The sequence below is a fragment of the Nyctereutes procyonoides genome, unplaced genomic scaffold (assembly GCF_905146905.1).
Source record: "Nyctereutes procyonoides isolate TBG_1078 unplaced genomic scaffold, NYPRO_anot_genome, whole genome shotgun sequence".
NCBI classification, from domain to species: domain Eukaryota; kingdom Metazoa; phylum Chordata; class Mammalia; order Carnivora; family Canidae; genus Nyctereutes; species Nyctereutes procyonoides.
In genome coordinates, this window is record NW_026575043.1 from 49,590,894 (window position 1) to 49,602,981 (window position 12,088).

The following is a 12,088-nucleotide window of genomic DNA, read 5'->3' on the forward strand; positions in this document are numbered from 1 at the left end:
AGTCCACCCCTAACCCACCTGACTACCAATCCACAAACATGTCAAACCGCCTATAAAATAGACACCAGCTAGAGCTCAAGAGAATGAGCCAGCCCAATCAGATTTGACCTCTGGAATCTGCGCTGGTGTATAAGAAGAGACAGGCAGGTATGAAGCGCAAGAGCTAATCCAGAATGGAGAAGATGCTCAGAGGGTGCAGAGGGGCCACTGAGAGTCTTGCATAAGCTGGAAACCAGAGGCAACAGGGAGTTTGGGTAGAAGTATATATAGAATAGAAGAAAAATGGCCCAACAGCCATGTGAAAACAACAGATTCCCAGAGAGAAGTAAGCACTTGGAGAGAGATCTCTGACCTTTTCCACAACAGGGCTCCAGGTGGGTGCCAGACCACCAGTATCCTTTCAGCAAATACCTTGTCCTTGATGTGACCTCAGCACCTCACTATCTCTGGAAACCCAAAGATTCTGGCCAACTGATTTTTATGTTAATCAGGATTCTTTCAGTTTCAGGTGACTAAATCCCAATGCAAATCAGAATCTTTAAAAAAAAAAAAAAAGGAATTAGTTTAGGTCCTGGAACACCAATAGGTTGTTGGCTTCAGAAGTATCTGGGTCTGGGGGCTTCAGTGGTACCATAAGTATGGGTCTCTGTTCTATTTCTCAGCCTTGCTGGCCTCTGACCTGGTTTCTTTTTTTTTTTTTTAATAAATTTATTTTTTTATTGGTGTTCAGTTTACCAAGATACAGAATAACACCCAGTGCTCATCCCGTCAAGTGCCCCCCCTCAGTGCCCGTCACCCATTCACCCCCACCCCCCGCCCTCCTCCCCTTCCACCACCCCTAGTTCGTTTCCCAGAGTTAGGAGTCTTTATGTTCTGTCTCCCTTTCTGATATTTCCCACACATTTCTTCTCCCTTCCCTTATATTCCCTTTCACTATTATTTATATTCCCCAAATGAATGAGAACATAAAATGTTTGTCTGACCTGGTTTCAATCTCTGGTAGACTCTCCCTTTATGTTGCCAGAAAGCCACTGGGGTAGCAGTTTCTAAGAAGGCCCTGGTGATCCCCACCTCCTGGTATTCATGGCCTTGTATAATCCCTTCCTCTGGAGTAATCCAATTTTAGCCAATAGCATACCACAGTGCTAAAGGAATGTCACTTCTGTGATTAGGTTACGTGAAATTGTGCCTTACGGCTTGCTAGCACACACTCTCTACAGCCTTCTCGATTTGCAGGCTTTCATGAAATGAGCTGCCACGTGGAAAGGCATTTGGCAAGGAATTGGCCTCTGGCCAAGAGCCAGTGAGGATCTGAGGGCCACTGTCCAATAACCCACAAGGAACTGAATCCTACCAACAACCACCAAGAGAGGCTGGAAGCCACTGATTCCCCAGTAAGGGCTTCTGATGATGAGGTGTCAGGCTCCTGGTTTAAAACCTACATGTGACTCCCCAGGCCAGCCCGTAGGCGATGAATGATAAAGGTGTTAAGACCTGGTGGGCCTCAGAGGGGAAAGCTGGGCTCCCCACACTGGCCTGGTGCACAGCAGGCAGGGGACAGTTTCTGAAGAGAGATGCATCAAGGACTCACACCCCTCTGACCAGTCATGCTCTTGTGTGTGTTTGTATTGTATTCTGAGCCCTGACACTTTTATACCTAGGTCTCTTTATCTGAAGTCTTGGCCAGAGGTCCTTTTCAGATGCCTGTGCCAAGGCCACCTTCTGGAGAAAGGATAGGACCTTGAAGACACTTCCTCCACTCTGACTCAGCACCAGTGATTTTCCACTCCAAGCCCTGCTCCCTCATCTTCTGCACCCCAGCCCACAAACTCTAGAATCCAAAAACCTACCAGAGTCTTTTTTCGGGGTTCTTTCAGCAGCGAGGTAATCCCCACGTCTGTGCTAATTGCCCTGTGCCATTTTATGGGGGGGGGGAATACAACAGGGAGATGAGGTGCTTTCACCGGGTTCTTAACTGACTGAGCCACCTGGGCACCCCAGCCCCCAGACTATTTAATTTGGTATAAATTTAAATTTAAAAAGCACATTTCTTTTTAAGTCAACTTAAATTTCTCTCTCTCTTCTAAGTGAATATATTGGCATTCACATAAATTATATATGTAGATAATGTACCTCCATTCCACAGTAAAAAAATATCCAAAATAGGGGCACCTGGCTGGCACAGTCATTAGAGTGTGGGACTCTTGATCTCAGGGTTCTAAGTTCGAGCTCCACATTGGGTGTAGGGATGACATACAAATACAAAAAAAAATCTTTAAAAAAATATCCAATGTAGTCTACAGATGGGAAAGGGTGAGCATATGGAACATCTCTTTATACACAGGCAAAGAAAGGTCTCCTCTCTCTAATTTGAAAACTCCAATATCTCAGATATTAAAAATCCCATTTAGAATCAGATCAGCCTCATGACTACACTGGCTAATAATGCAGGCCTCCTCCTGCTTCAAATAGATAGAAATACTAAAAAAAAAAATAAATTAATTAATTAAATTTAAAAACTATAAAATAAACTAACTGGTTAAAAAAACACATAACATAAAATTTACCATCTTAACTGTGTACAGTTTAGTGTATAGTTCAGCAGTGTGAAGTGTTTTCACATTGGGGGCACCTGGCTGGCTCACTTGGAAGAGTGCACAGTTCTTTATCCTGGGATTGTGAGTTCAAGCCCCATGTTGGGTGTAGAGATTGCTTAAAAAGAAAAAAAAAAGTATATTCACATTGTTCAACCAATTTCTAGAATTTTTCATCTTGCAAAACTAAAACTCCATACCCATTAACCACTAACTCCCCATTTCCCTCTCCCTCCAGCCCCGGTAACCACCATTCTGCATTCTGTTTATATGAATCTGATTGTTTAGATACCCCATATTAGTGGAATCATACAGTATTTGTCTTTTTGCAACTGGCATATTTTACTTACCATAATGTCCTCAAGGTTCACCTATATTGTAGCCTGTGATAGAATTTCCTTCCTAAAAAAAAAAAAAAAAAAAAAAAGAATTTCCTTCCTTTCTAACGCTGAATGATATTCCACTGTCTGTATATACTGCATTTTGTTTACCATTCATCTGTCAGCGGACATTTGGAGCGCTTCCACCTCTTGGTTACTATGAATAAAGTTTCTATGAATGTGGGTGTGCAAATATCTTTTTGAGATGCTGCTTTCAATTATTTTGGATATATACCCAAAAGTAGGGTTCCTAGTTCATGTAGTAGTTGGACTATTTGTAATTTCTTGAGGAACTACCATACTGTTTTTCATAGCAATTGCATCCTTTTACAGGTCCCAAGAACAGTGCATGAGTGTTCCAATTTCTCCACATCATCTCTAATACTTTATATTTTTCTGGGGGGGGGTATGGAATAGCCTCCTAATGAGCTAAGTGATATCTAATTGTGGTTTCTTTAAAAAGATTGTATTTTACTTGAGAGAGAGAGAAAGAGAGAGAGAGAGAGAGCACAGCCAAGGTGAGAGAGAAAGGAAGAAGCAGACTCCCTGCTGAGCAGGGAACCCCATGCTGGGCTGAATCCAGGTCCTCCAGGATCACACCTGAGTCAAAGCAGATGCCTAACCAACTGAGCCACCAGGGTGCCCATCATTATGATTTTGAGTTACATTGCTCTAATGATTTGTGATGGTAAGATTGTTTTGATGTACACAACAATGTGAATATGTCTAACGCTACTGAAGTGTACACTTAAAAATAGTTACGAAAGTAAATTTTATGTTTTGTTTTTTACTACAATTTAAAAACATTAAAAAAAGACTATTTATTTATTTTAAAAAGGGAGAGAGAGCATATGTGAGTGGGGATAGGGGGAGAGGGAGAGGGAAAGATTCTCAGGCAGACTCACGCTGACTGTGGAGCCTATGTGGGGCTGGATTCCAGGTCCCTGAGATCATGATCTGAGCCGAAATCAAGAGTTCAATGCTTAATGGACACTGAGCTCCCCAGTTGCCTTTAAAAAAATATCTTTAGGGGTGTGATCCTGGGGTCCTGGGATCCAGTCGCACATCACGGTCCCCACAGGGAGCTTGCTTCTCCCTTTGCCTATGTCTCTGCCTCTCTCTCTGTTTCTCTCATGAATAGACAAGTAAAATCTTTTTAAAAAATTTAAAAACACTTTTTTTTTAAGATTATTTATTTGTGAGAGACACACAGAGAGAGGCAGAGACACAGGCAGAGAGAGAACCAGGCTCCATGCAGGGAGCCCAACGTAGGACTTGATCCCAGGACCCTGTGATTGTGCCCTGGGCTGAAGGCAGGTGCTCAGCAGCTGACCCACCCAGGCATCCCTAAAAAACTTTTAAATGAGCAACAAAAAAGGAATGAAGTGGATGAATCTTGAAAAAGTTAACTGAAAGAAGCCAGACACAAAAGGACAATGTTGTATGATTCCATTTATAGGAAACAGCCAGAAGAGGCAAATCCATTGAGACAGAGGCTAGATTAGTGGTTGCCAGGGGTTGGGCTGTGTGAGAGGAGGACTGCCAATGGCCATGGGGTTCTTTTTGAGGTGATAAAAATGATCTGGAAGTAGTGGTGGTTGCACAACCTTGTGAATACACAAAAACGCACTGTATTGTATACTTGATGCAAAATGGTTTTTAAAAAAGCAAGTGTCAGGTTGCTTGGGTGGCTCAGTGGCTTAAGCACCTGCCTTCTGCTCAGGTCATGATCCTAGGGTCCTGGGATCGAGTCCTGAATCAGGCTCCCTGCTCATTGGGGAGCCTACTTTTGCTTCTGCCCCTCCCCAGCTGGTGCATGCTCTCTCAAATAAATAAATAAAATCTTTAAAAAAATCTTAAAAATATATAGTGTATGATCTTATCTAGATTTTTTAAAAAGCTGTATCTTTATATGTCATCTATAATGCATATATATGTAAATACGTAACTGGAAGGATAAACAACAAATGGCTAACTGTGGTTTCCCTTTAAAGAAGAATACAGAATTTAAAATTTGTTACAGAGACTTTCACTTCTCACAATTGGACTCAATTGTTTTAAATTATATTTTTGCTTCTGACTTGCTAGCACAAAGGGATTTAAAAGCTAGGAAACTAAAGTAAGCCAAATAATTAGTATGATGACATTGATTATTTGAGATACAAAATGTAGAGAAATAATAATTTTTATAATTATAAAAGACTGTAAGTTATGAGCCATAATATAATTTTATAATACAATTATTGCATTATATTTTATTGATATGTTTTCATGATTAAAATACAATAAATTAAAATAAAATAATATATACATATTCTTCATGTCCCAGATGGCATGATGATATTTATGCAGCTCTCATCTTTGCCAGGTTCCATGGTAACAGGTAAGGGCAATAGTTATCATTCTCATTTTAAAATTTTTTTCTAAGATTTTATTTATTTATTCATAAGAGACACAGAGAGAGGGAGAGTCAGAGACATAGGCAGAGGGAGAAGCAGGCTACCTGCAGGGAGCTGGACTCGGAACTTGATCCTGGAACTCTCGGATCATGACCTGAGCCAAAAGCAGATGCTCAACCCCTGAGCCACCCAGGTGCCCCTCATTCCCATTTTATAAAGGAGGAAACTGAGGCTCAGATAGATCTTGTAGCTTAGAAGCAATGGGCTAGACATAAATCCAAGTGTGTTTGATACCAGAATCCAGGGCCTTATCCTGTAGTCGGTTAGAAAAGACTGAAATGCAGGCTGGAAAAGAGTGCATAAGAAAATGAAGAAGTCACTAAGGAGGTAGATGTTGAGGACATGAGCAATGAACCCATGACCTGCTCTATACTTAGATGAGGATGCCCAGGAAGGATGGCCGCCCAAACACAGGCTGTACCCTGAAGCAGAGAAGATAAGCAACTAAAAGGAGGGGTGCAACTAAAAGTTGGGTAAGCCTCCAACTCTTGGTCTCAGCTTAGGTCCTAATCTCATGGGTTGTGGGACCAAGTTCTGCATCGGGTTCTGTGCTCAGAGCAGAGTCAATTTGAGATTCTTTTCTCTCTTTCTTGGCCCTCCTGCTTGTGCTCTCTCTGTCTCTCTAAAATAAAAACATCTTTAAAAAAAAAAAAAAGCAACTGAAGGGAGATCAGATGTCTCCTGGAAAGAGAAAGCAAACTGATGGTCAAGAAGATAGTTTCTGGCAAACAAGAATCATCTGTAAGATTGTAGAGTTTTGTGAGCAAGGGTGCCAAAGTAAATTCTCTCCCAAGGACTACATTCAGGTCCACTTTGGCTAGAGCAACACTCTTATTGGTTTACTTGCCATTTACTGAACATCTGTTATGTGCCGAGTCTTGTGCTAGACCCTACGGACCCATAAATAGATGAGACACTATCCATACCTTCAAGGAGGTTCCAGCCTAGAGCAGGAAAGACAGACATGGAAAGCAGTGATTACAACTCAGAGTGGCAAGGTTTATGATACAAATTTCTGCAGGGCGCTAGTGGAATGCAGAGGAAGGGCACATGCACCTCCTATATGCACCATAGAAGACTTCCTGGAAGAGATGACCACTTGAGCTTGAAGAGTTCCAGATGAAGAAGGGCACCCTTGTAGTAGAAAGAGCAAGAACATGGTTGGGGAACAGGGGCATGTAGTGAAAACATGGCTTGATTGAAACAGCTGTTGTCTGATGTGACTGGAGCTTTGGGGATAGGGATGAGTTCCTTGAGACAGAGGCCACACCGTGTCCATTCCCTGGTATCTAGCACTGTGCCTTGTCAGAACTCCAGTAAAGACAGGGAACAGAGGGGAGGGGCTGGCCTCTAGGCCTGCAGTGTGTGAGTGTCTGAAGGCTGTGCATCTTTATTTTTACTTTATTTTATTTATTTATTCATGAGAGACACACAGAGAGAGGCAGAGACATAAGCAGAGGGAGAAGCAGGCTCCCTGCAGGGAGCCCCATGTGGGACTCAATCCTGGGACTCTGGGATACATCATGCCCTGAGCCAAAGGCAAATGCTCAACCACTGAGCCACCTAGGTGTCCCAGGTGTGCATCTTTAAAAGAATTAACAAATCTGCTATAAGGTGAAATTTCACACTCCTTGGGGTTTTGCCTTCTAGGGGTCTCATAGTTGTAAAAATACAATTTCACTGCTATTTTACCTTTGGAATGGTCAGAAATACATGCTGAAAAGAAAAAGGAGATCTAGGGATATTGAACCTCAGGGCAACTTACTTTTCCAGAGTCTAATCTTCCATTTCCCTTCTGTTCCCACACATGCTCTATCCTATGAAAGCACCCAGCTGGCACTCAGCCTCTCCAGCACCCAGCTAGGAGCTGGGACTGCCAAGCCACAAAACCTCTGTCACAGAGTCCCTAAAGGAACAGGAACTTTTCTTCTTCAGTGCCTATGTATTCTTATTTTCCATAGTGTTCTTTAAAAAAAAAAAAAAAAGATTTTATTTCTTTATTTGAGTGGGAGAGAGAATGAGCACAGAGAGGGACAAAGGGAAAGGGAGAAGCAGACTCCCTGCTGAGCAGGGAGCCCTATGCGGGCTCAATCCCAGGACCCTGATATCAGGACCTGAGCCAAAGGTAGACTCTTAACCAACTGAGCCACCCAGGAACCCCTTTCAGATTGTTCTAATAAGCTTAGTCATGTAGGTTCCAAGGAAGAGTGTACATAAGTAGCAGTTAAAGTAGCAAATTAAAGTAGCATATTGACAGTAGCAAGAACTACAGCTATATTATAATAATATAACTATATTAATAGTTACCAATTAATTGGATATCTACTACCTGTTGGGCACTTTACTGGCACATGCCTCTTGAAATCCACTCAAAAACCCCCAGAAACTGAGGCTCAGAAAGAAGATAACATTCCTAAGGACACATAGACGCATAAGTAAATCTGAAGCACAGGAGGACCAACACCTGTGTTCAGTGCCTCACCCACGAGTGCAATTAACAGAGAAACAGCAGTCTAGGACCATTTTGTGTGGTCGATAAATCCCCCTAGTTTTGTACAGATAGCACAGCACAAGAGTTAATGTTCACAATGTCCACACACACAAAAGCTCATTGCTTGAATTGTCGTGAGAAAATACCGCATTGTGTCCATTGTGTTCTGTTCAGAGTAAGGGAATTATGTGATACATTTCAGAAATACGTGAACAAAGATAAGTGGGTGAGTCCTGGCTTTGTCCATGAGCTGTGACCTTGAGCAAACTCCTTAGCAACTCTGTGCCTCCTCTCCTCCTCTACATGGTGAGGGTTACTGTTTGAACCAATAATCTCTGAAATTCTTTGAGTTCCATGCAGCTTGGACCAACTCTTAGAAGACCTTGGCCTTGGGGACCCAAGTCCTTTCAGGGCTGAGAGCTCCACCTGCTGATTCAAGCTTGTACGTGAGCTTTCTACCTACCTCTTGGGCCCTGCCAAAAGTTTAGACCTACAGACTTAACCTGGTCTGTTATTTTCCTAACTCCTTTAAGTTACTTTTATTTTTTTAATTGCTTTAAAAATGCTGGGAATAGGTGCACCTAAGTGGCCCAGTCGGTTAAGCATCAGCCTTTGGCTCATGATCATGATCCCAGGGTCCCTGCTCAGTGGAGAGTCTCCCTCTCCCTCTCCCTCCCCCCACCCTGCCCTTGCATGCTCTTGCTCTTTCTAACTCTCAAATAAATAAATCTTTTAAAAAATGTTGGGAATAGGTGCATCTTCCTAGAGAGAGGGTACAAAGTTTTCATCAGCAGGTTTCTTTTTTCTTTTCTTTTCTTTATTTTTTTTTTTTTAAGTTTTGTTTTTAAATCATCTCTACTCCGAACATGGAGCTTGAACTCACAACCCTGAAATCAAGAATCGCATGCTCCACAAACTGAGCCAGCCAGGTGCCCCTCATCACAAGGTTCTGAATCCTTGAAGTGTCCCCCTAACCCAAGTGTTTACTCCTCTGAGTAAATGTGAGGCCTAGAGCAGGAGTGATTCATTTTATAAACATGGGCCTGAGGCTATGACTTCATTAGGAAAGTTCTTCTACCTCTCCAAGCCTCAGCTTCCTTATGAGTAAAATGTAGGTAAAAAATAGTACCTACTTCAGAAGTTTGCTCAGAGGATGGGAGGAGACATTCCATGGAGAGCGGGCCTGGCAAGAGCAAATAGTGTACATTCTGAGGGAATTTTCTGGAGCTCTTACAGGAAGTCAGCCATCCAAAGAGACAGGAGGCAAGCGGTTGCCATGTCTCTACCAGTTTAGCAAGACTAAGTTCTCCTGGACAAGGAATGCAAAAATCTTAAAGTTGACTTAAGTTTGGCTTTGAGAAATAGGATGGAACTTTTGTAGGTTTGGGAGAAAGAACTAAAGCAAGCGATGATCAGATGCTGGAACCCTAAAAAGTTTAGAATTCTTGGCTGTGTATCTCCAAAGGAGTAGGGAAAAAAGAAAAATAATGGCATAAAATGCTACTTGATTGAATCCCTTTTCAGGTGCTTTGGAATATACAGAGCTCAAGCCAGGTAAAGAGAGGCAGGCTTTTGTAAATGCCAGCCTGCTCGTGGTAGAGCAGCAAGGGCAGCAAGAATGCTTTCTTTCCAGAAGACACACATAGAGTGATGGGTAAGTAAGGCAGAGAAAAAACCAGCAAAAAGATGCCCTGAGTTCTCTGGGTCACATAGTGGCTTGAATGTTTATTGACTATCACCTGATGAATGGATAAATAAACATGTGGTATCTCCGTACTATGGAATATAATTTGGCCACAACCAGGAATGAAGTGCTGATAGATGCCACAACATTGGTGACCCTTGAGAACATTATGCTGAGTGACAGCAGCCAGACACAACACACACTGTTTGATTCTGTTTCTGTGAAATGTCCAGAATAGGCAAATCCACAGAGATAGGACATAGATTCATGGTTGCCAGGGGCTGGGAGTGGGGAGCATGGGAGGTGATCGCTAAAGGGTGAGGTGTTTCTTTTGGGGTGGCAAAAGTAAGAAATTGTTTGTGGTCATGACTGGACTGCTCTGACAACTAGAAGCCACTGAACCATACACCTTATTTGTTTGTTTGTTTGTTTTTAAAGATTTATTTATTTTATTTTGGAGAGAGAGAATATGCAGAGGGGAGAGGGAGAGAGAGAGCGTCCCCAGCAGATTCCCTGCAGAGTGGGGAACCCGACGAGAGGCTTGACCCCACAACCCTGAGATCATGACCAGAGTGGAAATCAAGAGTGGGAAGCCCAGGGCAGACCAGGTGGCTCAGTATTTTAGCGCTGCCTTCAGCTCAGGGTGTGATCCTGGGGACCTGGGATCGAGTCCCACAGGGAGCCTGCTTCTCCCTCTGCCTGTGTCTCTGCCTCTCTCTCTGTCTCTCATGAGTAAATAAAATCTTTAAAAAAAAAAAAAAAGAGTAGGAAGCCCAACCAACTGAGCCACCAAGGTGCCCCTGAACCAAACACTTTAATTGAGTGAATTCAGGGATGCCTGAGTGTCTCAGTCAGTTAAGTGTCCAACCCTTGATCTCTGCTCAGGTCTTGATCTTAGGATCCTGAGATCAAACCCCATGAAGAGCCTACTTATAAAAAATAAATAAATAGATGAATGAATTCATAGTATATAAAGCTGTTGGGGAAAAAACCCTCATTGAACTTTACACATCTGGGTAATCATAATAGCCAAATCTTCTATCATTGCATAAACTTTGAAAATACAACTGTTGATGGCTGTATAATATTCCAACAGGTACATGTTAGGTAACCAGGAAAAACTGTAGTTTCCAGAAGTTGGCAAGACTGGGTGTTACTGGGAAGAGGACTGGGACCAGGGGGAGGTGGGCAGAAGACTTACCTTTCAGATATGATTGCTTGGATTTTTTTTGGTATGACTCACTTTCTTTTTTTTTTTTTTTTAAGATTTTTTATTTATTCATGAAAGACACAGAATGAGAGAGGAGAGAGAGAGAGAGGCAGAGACACAGGCAGAGGGAGAAGCAGACTCCATGCAGGGCGCCCAATGCGGGACTCGATCCCAGGACTCCAGGATCCACGCCCTGGGCTGAAGGCAGACTGTAAACCCCTGAGCCACCCAGGCGTCCCTGATTCACTTTCAATTCACAAATATGAGTAAAGTATCTCTGTTCTCTGTCCCATGTATGTATTATTTTTTTCTCATTGTTCTCCCACTTCTCCATTTTCTTCTGCATTTAAAAAAAATTTTTAATTGTGGTAAAATATACATAACATAAAATTTACCATCTTAATCTATTTCAGCATACAGTTCAGAGGCATTAAGTACATTCATATTGTTGTGCAACTGACACACCATCTGCTTCCAGAACCTCTCCATCTTGCAAAACTGAAACTCCATACCCATTAAACACTAACCCCCATTTCTCTCCCCTCAGTCCATGGCAACCACCCTTCTTCTAATTCTGTCTTAGGAGTGTGACTACACTAGGCGCCTCAAATAAATGGAATCACACAGTACTTGTCTTTTTTTCTGACTGGCTTATTTCACTTAGCACAATGTTTGCAAGGTTCATTTGAATTTTTTATCATAATTTTTTAAATATTTTATTTACTTATTCATGCTAGACAGAGAGAGAGAGAGGCAGAGACACAGGCAGAGGGAGGAGCAGGGAGCCTGACTTGATCCCAGGTCTCCAGGATTACGCCCCGGGCCGAAGGCAGCGCTAAACTGCTGAGCCACCCAGGGATCCCCCATAAAAATTTTTAAAAGTTTTCTATGGGTATCTTATTTTTTAAAAAAGATTTTATTTATTTATTTGAAAGAGAGAGAGCACAAGTAGGGGGAGTAGGGGAGTGGCAGAGGGAGAGAGAGAAAAGCAGGCTCCCCACCCAGCAGGGAGCCCAGTACAGGGCTTGATCCCAGGACCCTGGTATCATGACCTGAGCTGAAGGAAGACTCTCCACTGACTGAGCCACCTAGGTGCCCTTTTACCATTAATGTTTTATTACTTTTCCAGTTTAAAAGACTAGTTACTTGTAAAAAAAAAAAATTACAACAATACTTAAAAAGCTAAAGAAACAAGCAGGAGTCAAAACTTTGGGTGAAATGTCATTACAACTTTGTAAAAACAAAACCACACACATTGGAGCTCAGCAGA